The sequence below is a fragment of the Ammodytes marinus genome (genome assembly GCF_949987685.1).
Source record: "Ammodytes marinus genome assembly, chromosome: 15".
Taxonomy (NCBI): domain Eukaryota; kingdom Metazoa; phylum Chordata; class Actinopteri; order Uranoscopiformes; family Ammodytidae; genus Ammodytes; species Ammodytes marinus.
Window position 1 is genome coordinate 22,082,330 of NC_137219.1, and position 25,623 is coordinate 22,107,952.

Genomic DNA, 25,623 nt, shown 5'->3' on the forward strand with positions numbered 1-25,623 from the left:
GAAGGATTACAATTTACGAAGACACTATGAAACTAAACATCAGAGCAGCTACATGTCCTGATAAATGTGTTATTTTTGCAAAGTGGCCCAGCCCTTCGTAGATTTTTCTGTATGTGGCCCTCAGTGAAAAAGGTTTGGACACCCCTGCTCTAACAGGTCATGGTTCAATAAGGATAATTCACTAGTTTTTCATTAAAAAAATACATGTTCAAACTTTTTTTGTAATGTTTCACCACTTTATTACTTTTGAAACACTGGAGAAAATGTGAAACGTTTCCAGAGACATTGTGGCTTGAAATATATCACTGCCTGTCTCTGCATCCCACATACTGGCTGTAGATTCATCCTCCGACCCCAGCCAGGATGAGGAGCCCCAAATACGCATCTAAATGTGTTTTGTCCAGCTCCTTCCACTTTTCCCCAAAAACACACCTCCCTTCTAGATTAGTCGTTTCCAGAATGATTTTCTGTATTGAATCTGGCATGACCAGCTCAAAAGCTGACTTGATGTCAGTCACACGAGTCAGTGCCATCCTAGTGGGCCCTGGCACTGTATTGAAAGGGGTAGTTCAGGATTTTAGACATAGGGCCTTATTCCCAAGTTAGCCTTGGTGTTCTTTATCAGTGGAGACAGTTTTCAACACATTTAATTCAGTCCTTCTAGTTGCAGAGTGCGCTCGTGCTAAGCTAGCGCACGGCATCGGGGGGATACATGCCTGCTACTAAAACAGTCTTACCCAATCCACAGTACACCCAAGGCCAATCAATTATAACGCCAGACTATCGATGTAAATGTCTGTGTTGATAGAATAATTTTAGAAATAAAACCAACCTCGCATATTGTATTTTGAGGGACTTTATTCCTTGTAGGCTGCGGCAGCGGCGGACTAATACCTAGGTTACAGGCTCTATAATAGTTTGTTTACCTGCTGCTGCCCGTACCTGTACGAGCCGGAATACACTGATGAAGAATTGAGAGGGATGCTCAAAGGGCAGAAAGAGAAAGAGCGTCTGTAGAGACAGCCCCCGCTGGAGCTGCAGCAGAGAACCGGGACAGAATGACGGTAGACTGGTGGCAGTGCAGTTTCAGTTTCTGTCCCACGCTGCTCTGTTTACTTTCTGCTGTAGTGATTCGGTTACACAGCAAAGTAAAAGTCCGCTGCTGCTAAGAAAGTAGTCCCTCAAAATGCGATAATTCATGCGATGCGAGGTTGGTTTTATTTCTAAAATGATTCTATCAACACAGACATTTACATCGATAGTCTGGCGTTATAATTGATTGGCCTCGGGTGTACTGTGGAGTGGGTAAGACTGTTTTAGTAGCAGGCTAGGTATCCCCCCGATGCCGTGCGCTAGCTTAGCACGAGCGCACTCTGCAACTAGAAGGACTGAATTAAATGTGTTGAAAACTGTCTCCACTGATAAAGAACACCAAGGCTAATTTGGGAATAAGGCCCTATGTCTAAAATCCTGAACTACCCCTTTAAGGTGAAACTCGAAAAATTAGAATATCGTGCAAAAGCTAATTTATTTCAGTAATTTGACTCAAAAGATGAAAGTAATATATTGTATAGACCGATTACATGAAAGGTGATATATTCAAAGCCTTTATTTGTTATAATTTAGATTATTATGGTTTACACAGTTTATGAAAACCCCAAATTTAAAATCTCAGAAAATTTGAATATTACATGAAATCAATAAAAAAAGGGATTTTTAATACAGAAATATCAGCCCTCTATAAAATATAATCATGCATGTGTACTCAGTACTTGGTTTGAGTCCATTTTGCATGACTTATTGCCTAAATTCCAATACATTTTCCATGATATTCTAATTATATGAGTTTCACCTGTATGCTTTCTGCAGACAGGTTTGTCTGACGCATATTTGGGGATGAATTTCACAATTTTTTGACATGAATGTCTTGCTTGGAGGAATAGGAATAGCAATTACCTCATCTGGTTCAAATTCAGAATCATTAGAATCAGAATTTAGACACATCCTCCCCTATTTCACTGTGATGATCAATGATGACTTCCAGAGCCTCCTGGACTGTCATCCTTTTGTTTCTGCTACTCATTTTGTAAAGGTCTGCCTGACAGAGTGTAATGTTGGTAGGACTCCCATGCAGGTAATATTGTATATGTTTTGCCCCTCCCCTGTTGAGTGTCCACTGAATGTTGGTGGAGTTTTCCCAAGGGAACATAAATGGTTCCCATCAAAAGTCATAACACTTGCAACTGTGTGTGTGTGTGTGTGTGTGTGTGTGTGTGTGTGTGTGTGTGTGTGTGTGTGTGCGTGCGTGCGTGGGCGTGTGTATGTGTGTGCGTGTGTGAGATTTGGGTGAAATATGTCTCACAGTTGTAAAGAAAGAAATAGTCTTACATTTCTGACACCCTTTTACCTCCAGTTTTACTGCCGGGTCAAATTGACCCGAACAGTATCTATGTGATATAAACATGCAGGGGGTGGTTGCAAATGTGTGAGATGAAATATGTTGTACTCAAAACGATGAAACGTTATGTCTCTTTATGTAGAATAGAATAGAAAACCACTTTAATATCTCCAGGAGTGGAACAATGGCTTGAGGCTTTTGTCCTGATTCTCAGTATTCTTGCCAGTTATTATGTGCTTTAAGATAATTCAATTGAATAGTTTTTGCCGTCAGCTCCATTTTTTTCTTTTCACTGTCCCTTGATTCTACCTCTAATACTGTGCGGTTGATCCCACCTATTTGTCCTTTATGCAGAAATTGAATGAAACGATTGAAAAGGGTCTGAGCTCAGCCACGGGTTTCCCCATAAGCCACAAGATGACCTTATCAATCCAGCGTGTCCCATGAGCTCCCATTGAACCTCCACATGCTTGCAGTTTAACCTAACAGGCCCTTGAGCTCTGTGGCCTTTAACGGAAATGTCTCTCGCAAAGTAGGCACTTGACTTCTCACGTAAACCAACAAGTGTGGGTATTTAGACAGGTGTAGAAAATCTAAATTTGGGAAAACGGTACAGGGTGTGTAGAGCTGAAGTGAGATGAGCGAATGGCAACCAACACAGGTATATCGCAGGTAAAATACCCTTATTTTAAGACTCATCAGACTAAGTCAGTTTCAAGGAATATTTTTTGTCTGAGAACTAATTGACTTTGTGCATACAATTTAATACAGTCTAGGAGGTTATCATTAAAAAGGAACTGCAGCTCAATTCATTTTCATATTGTCTTGATAATCCAGCCGTTGTGGCTGCTGCTTGATTCAAGAAATATAAATATTACATTACCGGTTCTCCCCAGAAACTGACCGTACAAATAATCACCTTCTTTAACTTGCTAAAGGATCCCCTTGCCAGAATGGCAATGTGTATTTGATTGGAACCCAAGGCAAAGTAATGATAACAAATCAGGCTTCATTAGAAAAGTAGAAAACACAATGTCATTTCCTTTGTAATATTAAACACAGTGACGTACGGCACCTTTCTAATTATCTTCAGCACGATCACACCCCAAACACGTCCAAATTCACCTCAGTTCTTCAACGTTTAGTTTTCTGTAATTACATCCTGTGTGTTGGCTCTCTGTATCATTTATGTGTCTTTTTTGCTTCCCAGATCTGTTGCCACGGGAGACTTGACGAAACTCGTTAGTTCCTTAATTGTTTTCATATTATTGCTACAACGTCATTTAACGACACTCCAGCCAACCGTGGCAGGATATTAACACAGAGATGACTCAAATCTGTAAAAATGTGTTGGTAGTAGATGCTGAACATCTGAGATACCCTTCTGGTGTTTTCATACCTTCCATAAAGAGAAATGTTTGGAATAAGATCTTCTCATACATGTCGCACCGACTTTTTAACCTCTTGTCTTTTACACTGCGTGCTTTTTGACAAGAGACAAGTCCATCACATGCAGTATGTGAGCAGAGCAACATATTCTGCATTAGTCTTCCACTGTGCCCCTGTTTCCCCACGGTAAAGTTTGTTCTGATTCCCCTCTTTCATCAAGAGTCAGCTCTGCCTCTGCCACTCTCTCCCTATAAAAAGCAAAAATGGGGAAAGGCAAGTTGGACCAATCACATAAGCACATAATGCGCTTAAATCAGCCAGTGGGTGTGAAATCCGACCATTTGGGTTTCAGCTTCATCACTTCAAAGCCTCCAAATGTTCCTGACTTCCACCTCATTAGCTCTGAAGTGTTCTACAAATACAGCTTTCAGGGCTTAATCAATCGCATAATGAGAGTCTTAATACCTTCTTGTGCCCTTTGGGTGGGTAATATTTTGTCATAGGTGTTGAGGGGAGAGGTGTGTGCAAATGCGATGCTTTTCTATCCATTCTGAAATCTGATATTCCAGCATCTTCACCAGACATGTATTCTAGGTGCTGTCACAGCTGCTGTGTTAATCTTTTCCAATTAATGCACATGCATTCTAAAGCTTCATGAGTGGCTTTCTGGAGAAAAACTAAAGCTTTATTTACTGCAGAAGTTGAAAGAGGCCAAAAAAGAGCCATAAGACAATGAATATTGGACTTAGACTCAAGAGGTAGGCAAAAACAATGGACTACAAATGAATAATAATGTTCCTCAATAACTGTTGGTCTTGTACAATTTTCAAATGTTAACCGTAATTATAGGTGTGACATTTTGGAAAATACTCGTAAGGGTTTCCCCCAGGAACGTTGTTAGACCTGGTGGCAATAGTGCCATATGATTTGGTGAAATCCTAATGCAATAATAGTGGATAATATTGCGATTTGCAATAGCGATATAATCTTTAGCAGATACGCGCTACACGCTAATAATAAAACGATTAACTTATGTGGGAGTTAGGCAGCAAACATTATCAGTCCTGCCCGCTGTAACGGTAATACACTTTGTTAATTAACCTGAGAACCATAGACTGTATATAAAGATGATAACACAATTATTCAAGTATGCTAAGTGTTGTTTCTTCTTCTATGGTTTTATTAGCGGAGTGTATACCACCACCTACTGTACAAGAGTGTGAAGCACAGAAAATAAACAGGACTGAATCAAATCTTTAATAAAGTCTATGCTGAACACACATGCTTGGAAATTGCAAAGATATTTCAAGGCAGTGACGCCACCTCAATAGTCACACCTTTGTTAACAGGTGAGGCTACATTTTGCACATGTTCTGACAACTTAAAAATAGTTTGTATTGTTAATATTTGGTGATTATCCTTGTTTGTATAACTTATATGACAGAAAAAGACTCTTATTTTTTGTAAATCATGTTACGCCAGTTAAATGCTTTTAATGTGAAGCTGCAGTTGTAGGAAATGTTAAGTTTGCATTAGCAGTATATTACTAGCTATCTGGTCATACACAATGCATGTCCGTGTGCGTCCAAAAAAAGAAGAAGAAAAAAATCATTGAAGCCTGGCATGGCAGGGGGTCAATTTAGTTATGGCGGGCCACCAAGGCTGGAATAGGCCTACACCGGGGGAATCTCTGCTCTTCTTGCTGAGTTAGTTGAGATTATCGATACTAGGGGTAATGTTTGTGTGGTAAATATGATGCCAGTTAACTTAGCGCAACATAATGACTACAAGCATTTAGTAATGAGACATATTTTTTTCAGGTGCTGGTGGAGACCAAAAACAGATATAAGAAAAGGGTGAATATTGGATTTACATTTGTCAGGAAGCCACACACACAACACCAGATGAATGCTGATTGTGTTGTGCATATACGTATGTTTTAAAAAGTTATGCAAATTCACACATATTGTCAAATTTACATATGTATTCAAACATTTCTAAAAAACAAAATTGTAAAACACAAAAAATATAGTGACGTAAGTAAATAACTATCATGATGTTATGTGCTGGATACATAATAGGCAACTGTGTTGCAGCTTGAAACGAAAGCGGCCAAAAAAATGAAATAATGCAGGTCTACATTATATTGGAAATAGTTGTTATTCCTTGGTTGCTAAACCACCTAGACAATGTTTGCGGAAACAGTTCAACCCATTTTGCCTTTTGTTTGATTTAGTGAGTAGAATTTGAGGGAATTGCCCAGAATATTTTTTCAACCACAAAGAGAGAGATATTTGGGAGGTGTGGGAGTCTTGAGAAAAAGCAAATGATTCAGCTGCAACAACAACTGTGTCTAGTAAGTGTCAAAATGTGGATCACATGGAGAACAAATGGATCCACACAGCCTCACTGAGTGGATGATGAGGACTCTCCATGGCTATCATCAACATCGATTGACAACTGGTTATTTACTGTGTGAGTGTGTAAAAGTACTGGCAGGATGTGAAAGATTCAGAATTGTTTACTAAAACCATTGTTACAATGACTGTATGGATTGATAGATGCAGGTGCAGACACAATTCAGGTGTTCATCAAGAAAACATTGTAAGATGCTTTTATCATCTCTTCCAATTGGGTCCTGGTTGTGTTAGTCCAAATAGTTATAAATTTAGTCTGAAGAGCCACAAATTAATCGAAGTGATTGGCATAATATTTGTCTTCCACATTGGCGTGCATTCAGGGGGCGTGATATGAAATAAATACATTGATATACAAATAAAATGGAACAAACATATAGTTGGTGTGGGATGGAAAGGCGAGAATTCATGATCTCAAATGCCATTTATATAATTTCTCATTATATCATTATGACCCGCATGGTCTACAGACATTAACATTCTTTTTAATAATGATGAGAAAACAGTTCATAACTGGGGTAGTCTTGTCTTTATGTGAATATTTCATTTGTTAACTAGGCTCAATGTGACCTGAGGCGTAAAACAAAAGAGCACCACAGTACAACCTAGCTCTCCTCTTTATGAGAGCTAGTGTTGTTTGCCTTTGTATGTGCCACACCAAGGGGATTACACAGTAGACTCATTTGTAAGCATGGGATTGTAGTTTAAAATGTAAAATGCGATCCTAGCTAAGGTTTGCGCTGCTTGTAGTACGGAATGAATGAAATAGTCCTGGAGCTTTTCTACAGAATGCCATGTGTGGAGGCTGTTACATCATGTAACAAGTGTTGTTCCTTTGAAACCCATTTTAGTGAAAGAGACTTTCTTTGGTTTTCAGTTGATGAAGATGTCATGGATAGCAACAGAAAAAAGCTCCTTGGCAACAGAGGAAAACATCTTGGCCCAGAATCAAAAGGTGCCATCTGCCCCAGAGCCCTGTGTCAGCAGTTTACCCATATCAACATGGTGGAACCACATCTCTGTGATCAAGACGTGGCTGAAGCTCAAACACTCGCTCACAACCCACGGCCGGGGACAGAACAGTGGGTGGAGAGAGAGAGATGCAATCTGACAAGGGGCTTTGATGTGAGCCAAAGATGTCCGGCTGTCGTCCCTTTAGGTAAATATGCCTCCTCTCTCCTCACCATGAGAACCTGTAGCTGTGTCTGGGGTGATGCTGTCGGCTGTCTAACTATCTTCACTGCCAATATCAATATTTTGAGTGAGTCGAACGATTTATTTCCAGAATCAGAAATGCTGTATTGGCCAAATGTACAGGAGTACACAGGGATTTGACTTGGTCTATTTAATTATTAACAGAGCGGTAAATGTGGTTATTATTTAGTATATTATTGTGCATTTATTCCTAACTGTTACTCTCTGTAGGGGGTGTAGCCAGTAATTGGCCTGGTCGGCACCGGCCCACTAGCATTACTCACTAGTGCGCCTGGCCAAGTTTGATCAATAAACATTTGCCGCCGACGTTACGTAAACCAGCACAACAATGGCGAGACAGAGTTCTTTAAAATTCAAGCAGAACTGAAGAATAATGTGTCATCCCATATTATATCAAATTAGGTCTTTATCAGACATTCAAATAAAGTTCCAATGTGAATGCATTATTCTGCTAAGTGGATCTATTTCTGTGAGGTGTGTGTTGTTCTCAGTGGGCAGTACTTGGCATAACACTGCTGAAAATATATTAAATATGATGGCCTGAATATGATATTTGAGCTGTTTGTAAAGCCTGTGTTATTTTTGTGCCTAATGGAGTGTTCTTTTTGTTTGTCCTTTTTCCTAAAATTCTATGTTCTTTTTTTCTAGAAAACTATGGCAAATCCCCTTTTGTACTGGCCTACCCTAAATACTATTGCTGCCTACGGAAGTGAGCCTCATCACAGGACCCTCACTATCTGATATGAACCAAATGACTCCAATAGGGAAACCACATTACGGACAAACTGCATATGTCCCACCAGCGGTGACAGCACTAAATGGGGTTAATCGTCTGGAAAAACAACAGCAACAAAGAGCATGTTATTACATCTCCTGTTCAGAGCCAACTCACGCTGCTGACATAGACACTAGAATTCTCCTCCCTGGGGCTAAGCTATAGCAGCAAACTCCACTGAACATAAATAACACATGTTCTCCAGCTTTCAACATCCACCAACCAAGGCAATTACGGTACAGTCTCAGAGTGTGTGTGTGTGTGTGTGTGAGATGTTCTTCTCGGAGGGGTTGAAAACGTTCAGTTGTTGCAGTTAATCTTGTCAGAGGCATTTGAGATAAGCACATTATATTTCATTTCAATATGTGAAAAGAGATGCCACACTGCCTTTCTGCATCTTCATATCTGCCTTTGCTCTTGTTCAATTCCATTCAACTCTATTAATCCCTGTGGAGGGAATGGATTTAAAGGCAAAGAAGAGTGCCTCCGACAACATGATAAGGGACATAAGAACTGAGTCATGGTTGGAGAAGGGGAGCGTGCGTATTTTACAAAACTATATGTGGAGACCAGAGTGAAGTCTTCATTGAGCGGGCTCATTTTGCAAGGTCTGTTAAAATAAATAAAAATGTATTCTGGCCAGCTGTTTAAAACAGTAGGTTTCAGTCATGTTGAAGCATTCATAGATACTATATATTAAAAGGTGGAGTCAGCGATTCTGGAGAAAGCTTGTAGTCAAAATCAGTGAATATCTCCATATAATCCACACTGACACTTGTCAGTACTGTGAATACACTGAAAAAAATATGGTGTTGATACACAGCCTACACTCTGTAAACCGTTATGTAGACAAAGGGTATGTAGACAAAGGCGGTCCACCGTAGCTAGCAACATGCCCGTTAACTGAGGCTAGGCTGTTTATTAGCACTGTATCTTTTTTATAACACACCCAAGACGGATAGTGGAACATGAGGAGGTTAACTAATTTTGACAAACTAATTAATATGTCTGCACATCAGCAAAATAAGATGTATTGACCTAAATTGCTAGCAAAAAGTCTGCTATTACAAACAAGATTTCTGCTTCATGGTATTACAGAAACAGTGTCAGCGAGACAGTTATTGTTTCAACCCTGCCCTGCAATCAAAGCTGTAAGGAAAGACTGGAAAAAACAACATTTTATTTTAATGCCACATCTGTGTGTGTAAACCAAGAACTGAAGACATGAGCAGTCACAGCGTGTCATTGTGGGAGTGCAGCATGCTACTAGTGCACTTATAAATACCACCATTTCCTCAAAGAAAAGAAGAAGAGTCCATTTAGAAGAAAAAATGCCACTCTTACACAATCAATAGTGCCTTGCTTCACCATAACGTATTCAATTCTTACAATACAATCAGCGTGCTGGATGTACTATGCAGGGTTATTGTTCCTCCTGATATGGAGCTGCACTCCATGATCCCTTTTGCATAATCCTTTTTCTCAAATGCCTCAAAGCTGGAAATCCTTCTGTTCACTCACTGATTGTTTCAATTATCCACTTCTCCATTGAGACCAACATTAGAGGAGGGAAAATCAATGACACATAATGGTACGAACACACCTTTAATGACCGTAAGTGTCCATTCATCCACATGTTGAAGTGGGAAAAGAAATGTCTTTGTGTCATGCTAGTCAGGTAAGCATTGAGGCTTCTACAGGTCTGTGGATTATCCTTGAGTAACAACACTGTAAAAGGAAGAAAAATAGTTATTTTCATCACAAACAGACAATTGTTTTCCACCTCCTTTCAATTGAAGTGGATGTAGAAATTGTGGGGACCAAAACTATGTATTATTACATGCAACCCCCCCCCCCCCACACACACACACAAATAATGCAGCTTTAAAGACACTCTGCATTTGAAACAAACAAATGGTTAGTGTTCTTTGCTGGACAAACTATGCAACGGTGACACTGTTGATCTCAAACCTATCTTATATTTGATTATTTCTGAACCTACAGTACATTTCTTGTTACTCACTTACTGACATTGGCCTATAATATCAGCCCACTGATTGACCAGTCAGCCTTTATTTGACTTATTCTCTGTTCCATTGGTGTCTTTTAGTATTTGCATTCTCAGGTGAGTATGACCCTTACAGGCCACCGCTGTGCAAATACAAGCTCATGCAACAGAGCTGCACTGCCTGATCTTTTCCTCTGAACAACTGCCCACAGGTGATCCCCAGCGGTTAATCCCCCACACCATCATTAATATTTATGAGCATATTAGCATACTGTATACACAATTTAGGGTTCAGTGTCTTGCACAGGGACACTTTGACATGCAGTGGGGGATCAAACCACTCACCCTGCAACCCAGTGGACGACCGCCATACCCGCTTTGCCACAGCCACTCCCAACGTCCCCGTGTCAAATTTTCATGTTAAAAAAAAGCAATGGATTTGTTGGTTTCTTTTTCCTACGTGAATGTTATGTTTTTGCACAGTGGCAAATTAAATTGCTTGTAGAAGAGAAATTAAAATAATTCTTAAATTAAAAGAAAACATTCTCCTTGGGCAAAGAAGGAAAAGGGAAAATGAGGCTGAAACTGAATCACATTAATATTTATAGTGTTTTTTTAATTAGACACAGCAAAGTCTTTCCTGCCATCCGTCTGATTCTGAGAAACACCTCTGATAAACTGGCATAACTGACAAACAGCTCCTCCATCAGAGCTAACACAGAGAATGCTGGATTGTGGACTACAAACACATTCAACATTTCTTAATCAGTGCATTGATTTAAAGCCTATTTGTTATATGAAGAAAAGTCACACGATGCGAACATGATGATCCCACGAAGGTTTATTGGGCTTACTCAGCAGTTCCCTTCAGTTCTACACAACATTGTTTTCATCTTTTGGTTTTTAAAGCCTGCATGTTATGATTGAATCCAACAGCTCTCATCAGCGTTGTTTCCAGCAATAGCAGGCATCTTCTTAAGCAGAAAAAAGGCCAATAACCTACTGTATGCTACCAGCCAAGCACCAACACAGCAGCGACAGAAAAAGTGATTGACAAGCGTTCTCAAGAATCGCTGACTCCACCTTTAAAATGTTGACATCTGCTGGTGACATTAGAACAAAAGAGTGACAGCACATGAAACCCCAGCAGAGCAGTAAAAAGTAATCCTCAAATCACCTTTGAATTACACTTGAAATATACGTATATATATTTTTTTCTTTTAACCTTTATTTAACCAGGAGAAAAACCTATTTAGATTAAAAATCTCTTTTTCAAAATCACTTATCACTAAAATACGGCATATCAATTCACACTGCAACAATCTTAACAGACCCATTTCTGTAACCGGGGAAACTATTTAAAACACTGACATCTTAAAAGAGTCTAGCTCAATTGTATTTGTTTTCAACTTAAAAGCATTTAAATAATGTTATGGTTACGATGCTGGACCCAAGAGCAGACAGAGACGAAGTAGGATTTATATAAAAAAAGGTTTATTATATATATGGTGAGGGGAAGCAGGTAGTGGGTGAGGGAGCCAGGGGGAGACCAAAACCGGGAAGCTGGAGAGAGTGGTCCGGATACTGTAGGCAGAGGAAAAACAAAAGTAAGGTTGTGGTCAACAGCTACAGGCAACAAGAAACCAGAGACGAGTAAGCGAGAGCGAGGGAACATTAACCTGGAGCCAGGTACGTTATAGTTACCACGGTAGCGCATTGGACGATCCGGCGCCGACAGCAAGGAATCCACGGGTTATGAAGGGGAGTTGATTGGAGGTGAAGACCAGGTGAGCGTGATTGCAGATGAGGACCAGGTGTGAAGTGAGACAGACAGGGGGAGTGGCAGATACAGACGAGGAAAACACAGCGGGCTGCTGTGACCACAACAGTACCCTCCCCTCAATGGACGCCTCCAGGCGGCCTCAGCTTCTCTGGATGAGCCAGATGGAAATCCCGGATGAGGGAGGGGTCGAGAATGAGACCCCGCGAAACCCAGCTCCTTTCCTCAGGACCGTAACCCTCCCAATCCACGAGGTACTGATGCCCTCTGCCCCGACGCCGAATGTCCAGCAACCGCCGGACGGTGTATGCTGGGTGGTTGTCAATCACCCGGGGAGGAGGGGGGGCAACGGCCGGGGGGGAGAGAGGGCTGGTGGAGACTGGCTTTAGACGAGAGACATGGAAGGTTGGGTGGACGTGCATGGCTGGGGGCAGCTTGAGTGTGACCGCAGAGGGGTTGATGACGGAGACAATAGGGAAGGGCCCCACAAAACGAGGGGTTAACTTCTTAGAGCCAGTCTGTAAGGGAAGGTCCTTGGAGGACAACCACACCTGCTGACCCACCCGATAGGCAGGAGCGGGAGCCCGGTGGCGATCAGTGTCGATGTCGTCCTCCTGAGCCGGAAACAAGGGCGGTTGGTACCCCAGGGAACATTCAAACGGGGACATGCCGGTGGCTGCACAGGACATGGAGTTGTGGGCATACTCGATCCAAGAGAGATGGTCGCTCCAGGCAGAGGGGTTGCGGGCAGCCACACAACGCAGCGCGGTTCCAAGATCGTGATTCGCTCTCTCCGCCTGCCCATTAGTCTGCGGCTGGTACCCTGATGACAGGCTGACAGAGGCCCCCAGCGCACGGCAGAAGGCTTTCCACACCTGGGAGATGAATTGGGGGCCGCGGTCGGAGACGAGGTCCGTGGGAATCCCGTGGAGGCGGAACACATGCTGCACGAGCAGCTGGGCAGTCTCGGTGGCAGAGGGGAGCTTTGGGAGGGCAATGAAATGAACAGCCTTAGAGAACCTATCCACAACTGTGAGGATGACTGTATGGCCATTAGAGGGGGGAAGACCAGTGACGAAATCCAGGCCAATGTGAGACCAGGGCCGACCAGGAACAGGAAGCGGGCGAAGCAGGCCGGCAGGGGGTTGATGGGAGGACTTGGCCCGAGCACAAACCGTGCAGGCCAGCACGAAAGCCCGGGTGTCAGCGTCCATCGCTGGCCACCAAAAGTACCTCTTAAGGAGTGACAGGGTGCGACCCACGCCAGGGTGACAGGCAAAACGCGATGTGTGACCCCACACCAGAACCTGGGAGCGCACCGAACTGGGGACAAAGAGGCGGTTAGGAGGGCCGTTGCCCGGGTCTGGTTCAGTGATTTGGGCCTCCCGGATGAGGGACTCTATCTCCCAGGTAACCGCAGCCACCCTGAGACAGGAAGGAGAGAGGATGGTGTCAGGGGGACCCGGTGTGTCCACAGTGCCAAACTGGCGGGAGAGGGCGTCTGGTTTGACGTTACGGGAACCGGGCCGGTAGGTGAGGGAGAAATTGAAACGCCCAAAAAACAGGGACCACCGGGCCTGGCGGGAATTCAATCGCTTGGCTGTCTGGATGTAAGACAAATTCTTGTGGTCAGTCCATACCACGAACGGCTGTTCCGACCCCTCAAGCCAGTGCCGCCATTCCTCCAACGCCAGTTTCACAGCCAGCAGCTCTCTGTTACCCACATCATAATTCCGCTCAGCAGGAACCAGCCGGCGAGAGAAAAAAGCGCAGGGGTGAATTTTCTCATCAGAGGCCGAGCGCTGGGACAGGACCGCCCCCACCCCAGTGTCAGATGCATCAACCTCCACAATGAACTGCCTGGAGGGATCCGGTTGGATGAGAATGGGGGCAGACGAAAAAAGCTCCTTAAGCCTAGAGAAGGCAGCCTCCGCTTCAGGCGTCCAGGCAAAAGGGCGGGCAGGGGAGGTGAGATGAGTGAGAGGGGCTGCCACCCTGCTGTAGTCACGGATGAACCTCCGGTAAAAATTGGCAAACCCCAGAAACTGCTGCAGTTTCTTGCGGGAATCGGGGATGGGCCAGTCAGTCACTGCAATGACCTTCTCGGGGCAGGTCCTCACTTGCCCGCTCTCAATGATGAACCCCAGGAAGGATACAGAGGTGACACTGAACTCACACTTCTCGGCCTTCACATATAGCTTGTTCTCCAACAGCCGTTGAAGAACTTGCCGGACATGCTGGACGTGTTCCTTCTGATTGCGGGAAAAAATCAGGATGTCGTCTAAATAGACAAAAACTGAGCGGTTGAGAAAGTCCCGGAGGACGTCGTTAACCAGGTTCTGGAACACAGCAGGGGCATTAGTTAGGCCGAAAGGCATGACGAGATACTCAAAATGGCCGAGGGGGGTGTTAAAGGCCGTCTTCCACTCATCGCCTTCACGGATGCGCACCAGATGATAGGCATTACGTAGGTCCAATTTGGAGAAGACTGTGGCGCCCTGCAGTGGCTCGAATGCGGAACTGATGAGGGGCAACGCATACTTGTTCTTCACAGTAATGTTATTGAGACCCCTGAAATCAATGCATGGGCGAAGTGACTTGTCCTTCTTGGCCACAAAAAAGAAACCTGCACCAACAGGAGAAGAGGAGGGTCTCATGAGGCCAGCCGAAAGAGAATCCTTAATGTACTTCTCCATGGCCTCCCTCTCAGGACGGGACAAGTTATAAAGGCGACTACTGGGCAAAGGGGCGCCGGGGAGGAGATCAATGGCACAGTCATAGGGGCGATGAGGAGGCAGGGTGAGCGCACGACACTTACTAAATACCTCTCCCAGGTCATGATAAATTTGGGGAACCAAGGAGAGGTCGGGAGGTTCCTTGGGCAAGAGAACATCTCCCACTGCCGGAGACAGGGCAGACTGTAAGCAGGTGGAATGACAAAACGTGCTCCAACTCACCACCTTGCCAGAAGACCAGTCAAATTGGGGATTGTGAAGCTTGAGCCAGGGGTACCCCAGCACCAGGGGAGTGAGGGGAGACAGGATGACATGAAACTGAAGTATCTCGTGGTGATTGCCAGAAACAATTAATTCAAGGGGCTTAGTACGGTGGGTAATAAGGGCCAGGTGACGGCCGTCTAAGGCGTTAGCATTTAAGGGAGAGGGTAATTGTTCCAATTTAATGCCAACCTGAGACGCGAAGCCCGCATCAATGAAGTTCTCATCCGCTCCAGAATCCACCAGGGCTGACACAGGAAAGGAATGCCCGAGGGACAGGAGAGTGGCATCCAGCAGTGAGCGAGAACAGTGAGAATCGGGGACGGAGGGGGCGTGGCTCAGCAGGGCCCCGAGCCTCACTGCCGAGCCCTGTCTTTTGGCAGTGACGGACAGGTGGAGATGAGATGCCCGGGCAGCGCACAGTACAGACACACTCCGGTCTTAATCCGATGAAGCCGCTCTACCTGGGTGAGACGTGTGCGACCCAGCTGCATGGGCTCCTCTTCAGTGACAGCACGCGTCACGGGGGCAGAGAGGGCAGTCTTAGGGAAGAGTGGGGAACAGGAAGCAGCGAAAACCGGAGGCACGGAGCTGCCCGCCTTCTCCCTACGCCGCTCGCGTAGGCGATTATCCAGCCGGATAGAGAGGGAAATTATTTCATCGAGAGTGTCAGCTTCCTCCCTAGTAGCCAGCTCATCCTTGATTGTCTCACTGAGACCGGAAAGAAAAAGCCCACGTAGTGACTTGTCGTTCCAGCCTGACCTGGCTGCATAGGTCCTGAACTCAACGGAGAACTCAGCTACACTGCGGGAGCCCTGACGTAAAGAAATAAGCCGCTTGGCGGCGTCCCCTCCCTCTACTGGATGGTCAAACACTTTCCTCATCTCTGCTACAAAAAGGTCAAAATTGTCATTAGCTGGGGAATCACTGTCCCATAATGCTGAAGCCCACGCTAGTGCATTACCCTTAAGTGACCCCATAATGTAAGCGATCTTAGCCTTTTCTGTGGGATAGGTGAGAGGCTGCTGACTGAAAACTAGGAAACACTGAATCAAAAAGTCTCTGCACGTACCCATGTCCCCAGCATAGCGCTCTGGCGCAGGAATAAATGGCTCACGAGCTCGTGGCAGGTGTAACGGGGAAGTGAGAGCAGGCGGGGGTGCCGGTAGTGGAGGCGCTGTGGTGGGGGGTACCAGTAAGTCCAATTGGTCACCCATCTGTGTGACTCGGGTAGCGAGATTCTTAAAAGCCTCCATAGCGTCCCGGAGAGCTTGGCTGTGCTCCGCCACCTGAGTGCCTTGGGCGGCGAGAGCTCCACGAATCTTTCCGATGTCCGCTGGGTCCATCTTGGCCGGATCGTTCTGTTATGGTTACGATGCTGGACCCAAGAGCAGACAGAGACGAAGTAGGATTTATATAAAAAAAGGTTTATTATATATATGGTCCTCTGAACAACTGCCCACAGGTGATCCCCAGCGGTTAATCCCCCACACCATCATTAATATTTATGAGCATATTAGCATACTGTATACACAATTTAGGGTTCAGTGTCTTGCACAGGGACACTTTGACATGCAGTGGGGGATCAAACCACTCACCCTGCAACCCAGTGGACGACCGCCATACCCGCTTTGCCACAGCCACTCCCAACGTCCCCGTGTCAAATTTTCATGTTAAAAAAAAGCAATGGATTTGTTGGTTTCTTTTTCCTACGTGAATGTTATGTTTTTGCACAGTGGCAAATTAAATTGCTTGTAGAAGAGAAATTAAAATAATTCTTAAATTAAAAGAAAACATTCTCCTTGGGCAAAGAAGGAAAAGGGAAAATGAGGCTGAAACTGAATCACATTAATATTTATAGTGTTTTTTTAATTAGACACAGCAAAGTCTTTCCTGCCATCCGTCTGATTCTGAGAAACACCTCTGATAAACTGGCATAACTGACAAACAGCTCCTCCATCAGAGCTAACACAGAGAATGCTGGATTGTGGACTACAAACACATTCAACATTTCTTAATCAGTGCATTGATTTAAAGCCTATTTGTTATATGAAGAAAAGTCACACGATGCGAACATGATGATCCCACGAAGGTTTATTGGGCTTACTCAGCAGTTCCCTTCAGTTCTACACAACATTGTTTTCATCTTTTGGTTTTTAAAGCCTGCATGTTATGATTGAATCCAACAGCTCTCATCAGCGTTGTTTCCAGCAATAGCAGGCATCTTCTTAAGCAGAAAAAAGGCCAATAACCTACTGTATGCTACCAGCCAAGCACCAACACAGCAGCGACAGAAAAAGTGATTGACAAGCGTTCTCAAGAATCGCTGACTCCACCTTTAAAATGTTGACATCTGCTGGTGACATTAGAACAAAAGAGTGACAGCACATGAAACCCCAGCAGAGCAGTAAAAAGTAATCCTCAAATCACCTTTGAATTACACTTGAAATATACGTATATATATTTTTTTCTTTTAACCTTTATTTAACCAGGAGAAAAACCTATTTAGATTAAAAATCTCTTTTTCAAAATCACTTATCACTAAAATACGGCATATCAATTCACACTGCAACAATCTTAACAGACCCATTTCTGTAACCGGGGAAACTATTTAAAACACTGACATCTTAAAAGAGTCTAGCTCAATTGTATTTGTTTTCAACTTAAAAGCATTTAAATAATGTTATGGTTACGATGCTGGACCCAAGAGCAGACAGAGACGAAGTAGGATTTATATAAAAAAAGGTTTATTATATATATGGTGAGGGGAAGCAGGTAGTGGGTGAGGGAGCCAGGGGGAGACCAAAACCGGGAAGCTGGAGAGAGTGGTCCGGATACTGTAGGCAGAGGAAAAACAAAAGTAAGGTTGTGGTCAACAGCTACAGGCAACAAGAAACCAGAGACGAGTAAGCGAGAGCGAGGGAACATTAACCTGGAGCCAGGTACGTTATAGTTACCACGGTAGCGCATTGGACGATCCGGCGCCGACAGCAAGGAATCCACGGGTTATGAAGGGGAGTTGATTGGAGGTGAAGACCAGGTGAGCGTGATTGCAGATGAGGACCAGGTGTGAAGTGAGACAGACAGGGGGAGTGGCAGATACAGACGAGGAAAACACAGCGGGCTGCTGTGACCACAACAAATAAATTAATTCAACAAGTCCTAGGTCTTTCTGCAGCGTATTCCACACAGTGGGGGCAGATTATACAAAAGCCTTTTTACCCTGTTCTGTCTGGGGGCAGATTATACAAAAGCCTTTTAACCCTGTTCTGTCTGCACAATGGGGACAGAAAGCAACACCAAGTCCTGTGAACGTAAAAAGTGTGGACCAGCACTTTTCCGCATGATAAGGGAGCATAAATAGCTATAGCACACCAAGTATTCCCTTATAGATAAATATGAAGTAGTGACTGAGCCTACGAGTGGACAAAGCAGGCCATCCTACCCAGGCCTGTAGTGGTTTAGCTTAAATGGGTCACCTCCTTTTAATAAAGGGAGAAAGAATGCAGCTTTCCATATTCCAGGAATTTCATTATTTATCAACGTGAGGTTAAAAAGATAAGTAAGAGGTCCTGCTATAAAATCAGATGACATTTAAAAAAGTATGGCTCAACAAGATCAGGTCCTGGAGGTTTTCCAGGATGTGAAGCTTTCTGTTTAGAGAATGGCGTGAAATTCAAAAAAGGCCTGCAGAAACTAGAACATCAGTACAGGGCTTCACAGTTACTGAGCAAATGTTATCAAACAGAGAGCCAGACAAAATAAAATGCTCAAATTCAGTATCTCTATTTTCTCACTAACAGCAACAGAATCCTTCTTAAAAAAAGCTGGTAAAACATGAGAATATTTGCTCACAGATGGGGTTTTATGGCTTTCCAAAATGTCCTTGGTTCATTCGGTAGTGACAGACAGATAGTATTCTGATTCAGTTTGCTTAATAAAAGAGGAGCATCTATTTCTAAGTTTTCTAAAAACAAGCCAATCGGAGGAAACTCCCATATTCCTTGCCTTAGGCTTAGCCCAAGCCGAGTTACGTTGCTGAATAATGTCTGCAAACTCAGGGGAAAACCAGGGATTATCACAACCCTTTACTCTAAATCTCTTGAATGGGGCATGTCTATTTATGATTTGGGTAAAACCATAATTAAAAAAATTCCAGGCTGACTCCACATCAGGGATTAGCTCAATTCTACTCCAATTAGATGAAACAAATCATGAAAAAAAACCTTGCTTCATTAAATTGTTTAAGATTCCTCTTACAAATGACACGTGGCTTCGATTTAGGGATCTTAGTGTTCCTGACAGCAGCAACAACACAATGGTCATCTAAGTCATTGCAAAACACACTTACAGCAGAGAATTTATGCGGAACATTAGTCAGAATCAAAAGTTAACTTTAAAAGGGCATTTGAGATTTGGATGTGTGCATGGGGCAATTAATGAATTGAGTAAGATTTACACAATCACAAAATATTTTAAAATCATCTGACGCTGGTTTAAGCCAGTCCCAGTTAAGATCACCAGATAAAATAATTTCAATATAGTCCAATCTGGATAGAAGATGCACAAGAGATGGCAACGCAACATTTAAGGCAGATGGAGGCCTATACGACTACAGTTATACAGAGGCCCTTAACCAATTCCACAATCAGTGCCAGAAATTCCAGTTGCTTGCTAATTGATTCAGAGATAATTATCTTAACATGAAATTTCGACTTTACATAAATAGCAACACCTCCACATTTCTTTGGTCTGTCAGCACGATACACATTGTAGCCATCGATACAAATATCATTATACGCAAGGATTTTGTTGAAGTTTGAGGTTGAAGTTTGAAGTTTCAGATTTTACAACAATGTCGGCATCTGTTGATTAAACCCATATTCTGAGCATATCCATTTCGGGTAACAAACTGCGCACATTTGTATGTAAGACACTTATACCCGACAGGGATTTAAAATCAGACGGCGTCTGAATGAGCTGCAACTCAGGGCCAGGGTTAGGTTGCACGTGTCCAGACAGAAGTAAAAGTAGTAAAACAATCAACCACCTCTGCTTTCCGACGTTAGGCTTACACAAAGAGCCGTTCAATAATTCATACTTTATGTCCAAATTATGTCTGTCATTAAACGCGAAATAGTCATTTAAAACCAGAAGGCTTTTGAAGCCGGCGTAAGTATCTGGGTGGATTCCACGCTAGGTTCATGTCCTGTGCCCGCAGCGTCGGGGTTTTCACGGATTGTAAAACATAAGCAATGTCTGGTAGGCAATACACGTTGTTAGATGTACTCACCCACTTGCGATCGCTTGCTCGGGAGTCCCACACAGCCAACGCGCAATTAGGAGTGAAGAGAAACGCCATTGTCTCTGTTCGGAAAGGTTTGCGCGCGTGTGTGTGTGTGTGTGTGTGTGTGTGTGTGTGTGTGTGTGTGTGTGTGTGTGTGTGTCAGCACAGGAGCCCGCAGGCAAGAGAGGGGAGATGGGATGAGATGATGCAGCGCCGTGGCCAGGTGAATTCGCCAGGCAGGTAGACAACAGGAACGGTAGAGAATGGAGTGATAGACACAGAGGATTGTTTAATCCAAATCAAATAATCCCAGAAAAATATATCTTTGTACTTTGCATACAATTAGGATGGCAAATAAATGATTTGCTTTACTACCGCACAAATATTAAAAAGATAAAAACGTGTTAGTAAAAACAGACAACGCTGACGCGGACTGGCATGCTGCCATCTTGGATGTTCTGTTGAATATACACACACAGTTATCTTGGTATCAAACATATGACATGTAAGATAACAACATAACTGGATAACTGTGTGTGTATACACACTACAGTTATGCAGTAAGTGAACTGAAGCGCTGACACAGTGCCTCTCTGTATGACACACCGGTGGCTGTGTGGTATTTAGCCCGTAGTCCTGTGGAGATCTCTGACCTATCCGCTTGCCTCTGGACAGATGCTGTCTCTACTTTTATGTCACTTCATCAATCCTTGCAGTTAAGGCCCTTTGCTGCTGCAGCCACTCTCACAATGAAGATATGGTTTCTCTGCCTGCATGTCTGGACCGGTGGGATGATTTGTGGATCTTCTTGGCAGAGAGCATTACTTCACTCAGACGATGTGCTCAGCACAACACTGGACCTGTGGCATCGTGTCAGGGATTGAATGCGTCAATCTGCTGACCTTCTGAGGCTATTGGCTGCACTGTGACTCAACTGCCTCTCTATGTCGCAAGTCTGTCATAAGCTGCAAATTAAGCAGAAGTGTAGATCTCAATTTGTGCCCTCAATTTGCTTGTGCCTAATTCTGCTTTTGGGGGAAATGGTGGCGCTGGTGGTGGTGACTGCACCTGTTACTCACTGACAGATGGAGAAGGTTCTGACAGAAGGTCCAGCTCCTGGTGTTTACAGTCATATGAAAAAGTTTGGGAACCCCTCTCAGCCGGCATTATAATTGACTCTGCTTTCACAAAAAAAATATAAAAGTGGTATGTCTTTAATTTACCAGGAACAGCTAAGTACTGGGATGTTTTCCAAACAAAGATTTTTTGAAAAGCAGTATTTGGTTGTATGAAATAAAATAAAATGTGAAAAACTGGCTGTGCAAAAATATAGGAACCCTTGTGGTTTTGTTGATTTTAATGCCTGTAACAGCATGTCAAACTGATGACTTTAAACACAAAGTTGGTTGGATTATGTTGTTAAGCCTTGAACCTCATAGAAATGTCTGTTTAATCATGAGAAAATGTATTTTAGGTGCCTAAATGCAAGTTGCACTTCTCTTTGACTCTCTGCTGAAGTGAGACAGAATGGGATCATCAAAACAGCTCCCAAAAGATCTGAAAAACAAAGATTGTTCATTGTCATTGTTTAGGGGAAGGCTACAAGAAGCTTTCCCAAAGGTTTCAATTGTCAATTTCGACTGTAGGGAACGTTGTCAGGAAATGGAAGGACACAGGCACAGTGGCAGTTAAACCCAGGCATGGCAGACCAAGAAAAAAACAGGAGCGGGAAAGGTGGAGGATTGTGAGAATGGTTGCACACAACCCACAGATCACCTCCAAAGACCTGCAAGAACATCTGGCTGCAGATTGTGTATCTGTACATCGTTCAACAATTCAGCGCAATTTGCACCAAAATATCTGCTTTTTATAAAGACCAAATAACTTAATTTTTGTCTCATCAGTCCAAAGCATTTTCTTCCAATATGAAGCTGGCTTGTCTAAATGAGCTTTTGCATACTCCATGCAACTGTATCTGTGGCGTGGGCGCAGAAAGGGCTTCCTTCTCATCACCCGGCCATACAGATGTTTTGGTGCAAATTGCACTGAATTGTAGAACCATGTACAGATACACAATCTGCAGCCAGATGTTCTTGCAGGTCTTTGGAGGTGATCTTTGGGTTGTGTGCAACCATTCTCACAATCCGCCGCATATGCCGCTCTTGTACTTTTCTTGGTCTGCTAGACCTGGGTTTAACTGCAACTGTGCCTGTGTCCTTCCATTCCCTGACAACGTTCCTTACAGTAGAAATTGACAATTGAAACCTTTGGGAAAGCTTCTTGTAGCCTTCCGCTAAACCATGACAATGAATAATCTTTGTTTTTAATATCTTTTGGGAGCTGTTTTGATGATCGCATTCTGTCTCACTTCTGCAGAGAGTCAAAGAGAAGTGGAACTTGCATTTAGGCACCTAAAATACCTTTTCTCATGATTAAACAGACCTTTATATGAGGTTCAAGGCTTAACAACATAATCCAACCAATTTTGTGTTTAAAGTCCTCAGTTTTACATGCTGTTACAGGCATTAAAATCAGCAAGACCACAAGGGTTCCCATATTTTTGCACAGCCAGTTTTTCACATTTTATTTAATTTCATAAAACTAAATACTGCTTTTCAAAAAATCTTTGTTTGGAAAACATCCCAGTACTTAGCTGTTCCTGGTAAATGAAAGACATACCACTTTTATCTTTTTTGTGTGAAAGCAGAGTCAATTATAATGCCGGCTTAGAGGGGTTCCCAAACTTTTTCATATGACTGTAGTTTGGGAGCATTTGGCTGCTTCATGCAGTTTAAAGATCACTTGTTTGCATTGCATGGATGTACAGAGAGGGGAGTAAGATAACGTTGTCTGTTATGCCACAGAATTTCGTAAATTTTTACACTTAAATGGCCATGAAAGTGGAGGTTACTTTGTGCATTTGGGCTAACTTACAACAGATCTACGTAATGTGACGCAGACATTTTGTGATGAATGAGACACAAATACATTTAAAACCACATTTACAATCAATGGTGTGAATGTATGCCACACATGGAGTTTGTCATTTATTCTAACGTATTTGGGATGGTGTCAGGTGGAACATTGACAATTTATATAATTTTAAAGTACAGGGCCTCAACACCCATAACTGTATGTCACTTTTCCCATTTAGACCTGACATATTTGAATTTTTCTATATTTAATTTTTTTTTGGCCCCTATACCATCTTATTCTGTAACATTGCTAATACATACACTATATGAACAAATCCCTTTTGAAGTATTTGACAATGTCTTTGAATTTTCACTTCCCCCACAGAAACTCAATACATCCTCTGAATATTTCAAATTAAAAGCCTATCAAGAACAGAAAAGCTTTGAATGTGAAGAAAGAAATCTGAGCGGGAAGTGTTGAGTTCTATTTCGTTCCTACTGACCGCCAGAGGCGGTGCTTGTAGCACTGGATGTTCCATTGCGCGCATGCGCAGGTCGAGATCTTTATACCAACAAAGTCACCTGTGACACCCGGGTGACTCCGGGAATGTCTATATATTCCGGAAATCACCAGAGGTTCTGTTCCTTCTATTTTCTCGCGGATAGCAGGTCGCACACATTGTTGTGTGCTAATATACCACTAGCTTGTCGCGAGTAGCTCGTACCCTAAGGGTTGGTGCTTCGATTTGACTTCGACCACCAAGGGCTGCGACTTGCAATTCGTTCGACTTGGAAGGGGTGAGTAAAGTGTGAGGCTACGCGTAGCCCGAGGCTACCGCGGAGGCTAATATCACCTTTCCACCTTGCTTTGATTAGATCAGGCGGCGGCTTCACAGTCGCCGTGTTATTCTTAAAGCGTTCGCACCGTTGCTTATGTGTTTCGCTAAGCCCGGGTGCTAATTGTATGCTCGAAGGTATTGTCTTTCTAGCATTGTGCACTGTGGATCGGGGGCTACGTTCGCCCCGACCGGTGCGTACTTTGATTTAATCGACAGCGAGCGGCTTGGGGGTACCAAGCCGCCGCCACAGTACTTGGTAGCATTGTGAGTAGCCTAGAGCAGTTGCATAGGCTACTTAATTTGCTCGTCAGGTGAGCCGCCACAGTACTTTGTAGCATTGTCGCCGTTGCTTGTGTGTTTTTCGCTAGCCGGTTGCTAATTGTATGCTCGAATGTATTGTCTTTCTAGCATTGTGCACTGTTGATCGGGGGCTACGTTCGCCCCGACCGGTGCTTACTTTGATTTAATCGACAGCGAGCGGCTTGGGGGTACCAAGCCGCCGCCACAGTACGTTGTAGCATTGTGAGTAGCCTAGAGCAGTTGCATAGGCTACTTAATTTGCTCGTCAGGTGGGCGGCTTCGGGTCAGAAGTCTCTTTCACTGTTGTGTTTGAGCTGTGTCGCACCAATCGTGTGTTCTCACCTAAGCCTTGCGTTGCATAGCTTACTTTATTTGCTTGCCAGTGGTGAGCCGTGCCACACACTAATGCTGTTGTATACACTGTATGCTGCGCCGGTGGACGAATTAGTTTCCTAAATCGCCTTCACCGTGTTATTAGCCGTGTCACACTATTGCTCGTGTGTAGGCTGCTGTAGTGTGTCGCCAGTTGGCAGCTTAGTTCACACCGCTGTGTTATTATAGCCGTGTTGCACGGTAGCTCACGCCTTAGCCTGACTGCATAGGCTACTTAAATTGTAGCCTACGCTCGCCAGTGAACGTCGTTGCGTCACTGTGTTATTAAGGCGCATTATTGCTTGGGTGCTCTCGCCTAAGGCTCAATTGCCTATAGCCTTCGTTGATTTGCTCTCCAGTGGGCGGCTGGGGTTACCAAGAGCCGCTGACACTGCCAGGGGACTGCAGATGGAGCATAGCATTTGGCTAATTCTAGCATTTTTTAACCCATGTATGATCATGTGGTTTATTGATTTGCACTGTCCCCTTCTTAAGTAAAGTGCGCCGGTGGACGAATTAGTTTCCTAAATCGCCTTCACCGTGTTATTTTAGCCGTGTCACACTGTTGCTCGTGTGTAGGCTGCTGTAGTGTGTCGCCAGTTGGCAGCTTAGTTCACACCGCTGCGTTATTATAGCCGTGTTGCACGGTCGCTCACGCCTTAGCCTGACTGCATAGGCTACTTAATTGTAGCCTATGCTCGCCAGTGAACGTCGTTGCCGTCACTGTGTTATTAGGGCGCATTATTGCTTGGGTGTTCTCGCCTAAGGCTCAATTGCCTATAGCCTTCGTTGATTTGCTCTCCAGTGGGCGGCTGGGGTTACCAAGAGCCGCTGACACTGCCAGGGGACTGCTGATGGAGAATAGCATTTGGCTAATTCTAGCATTTTTTAACCCATGTATGGGCATGTGGTTATTGATTTGCACTGTCCCC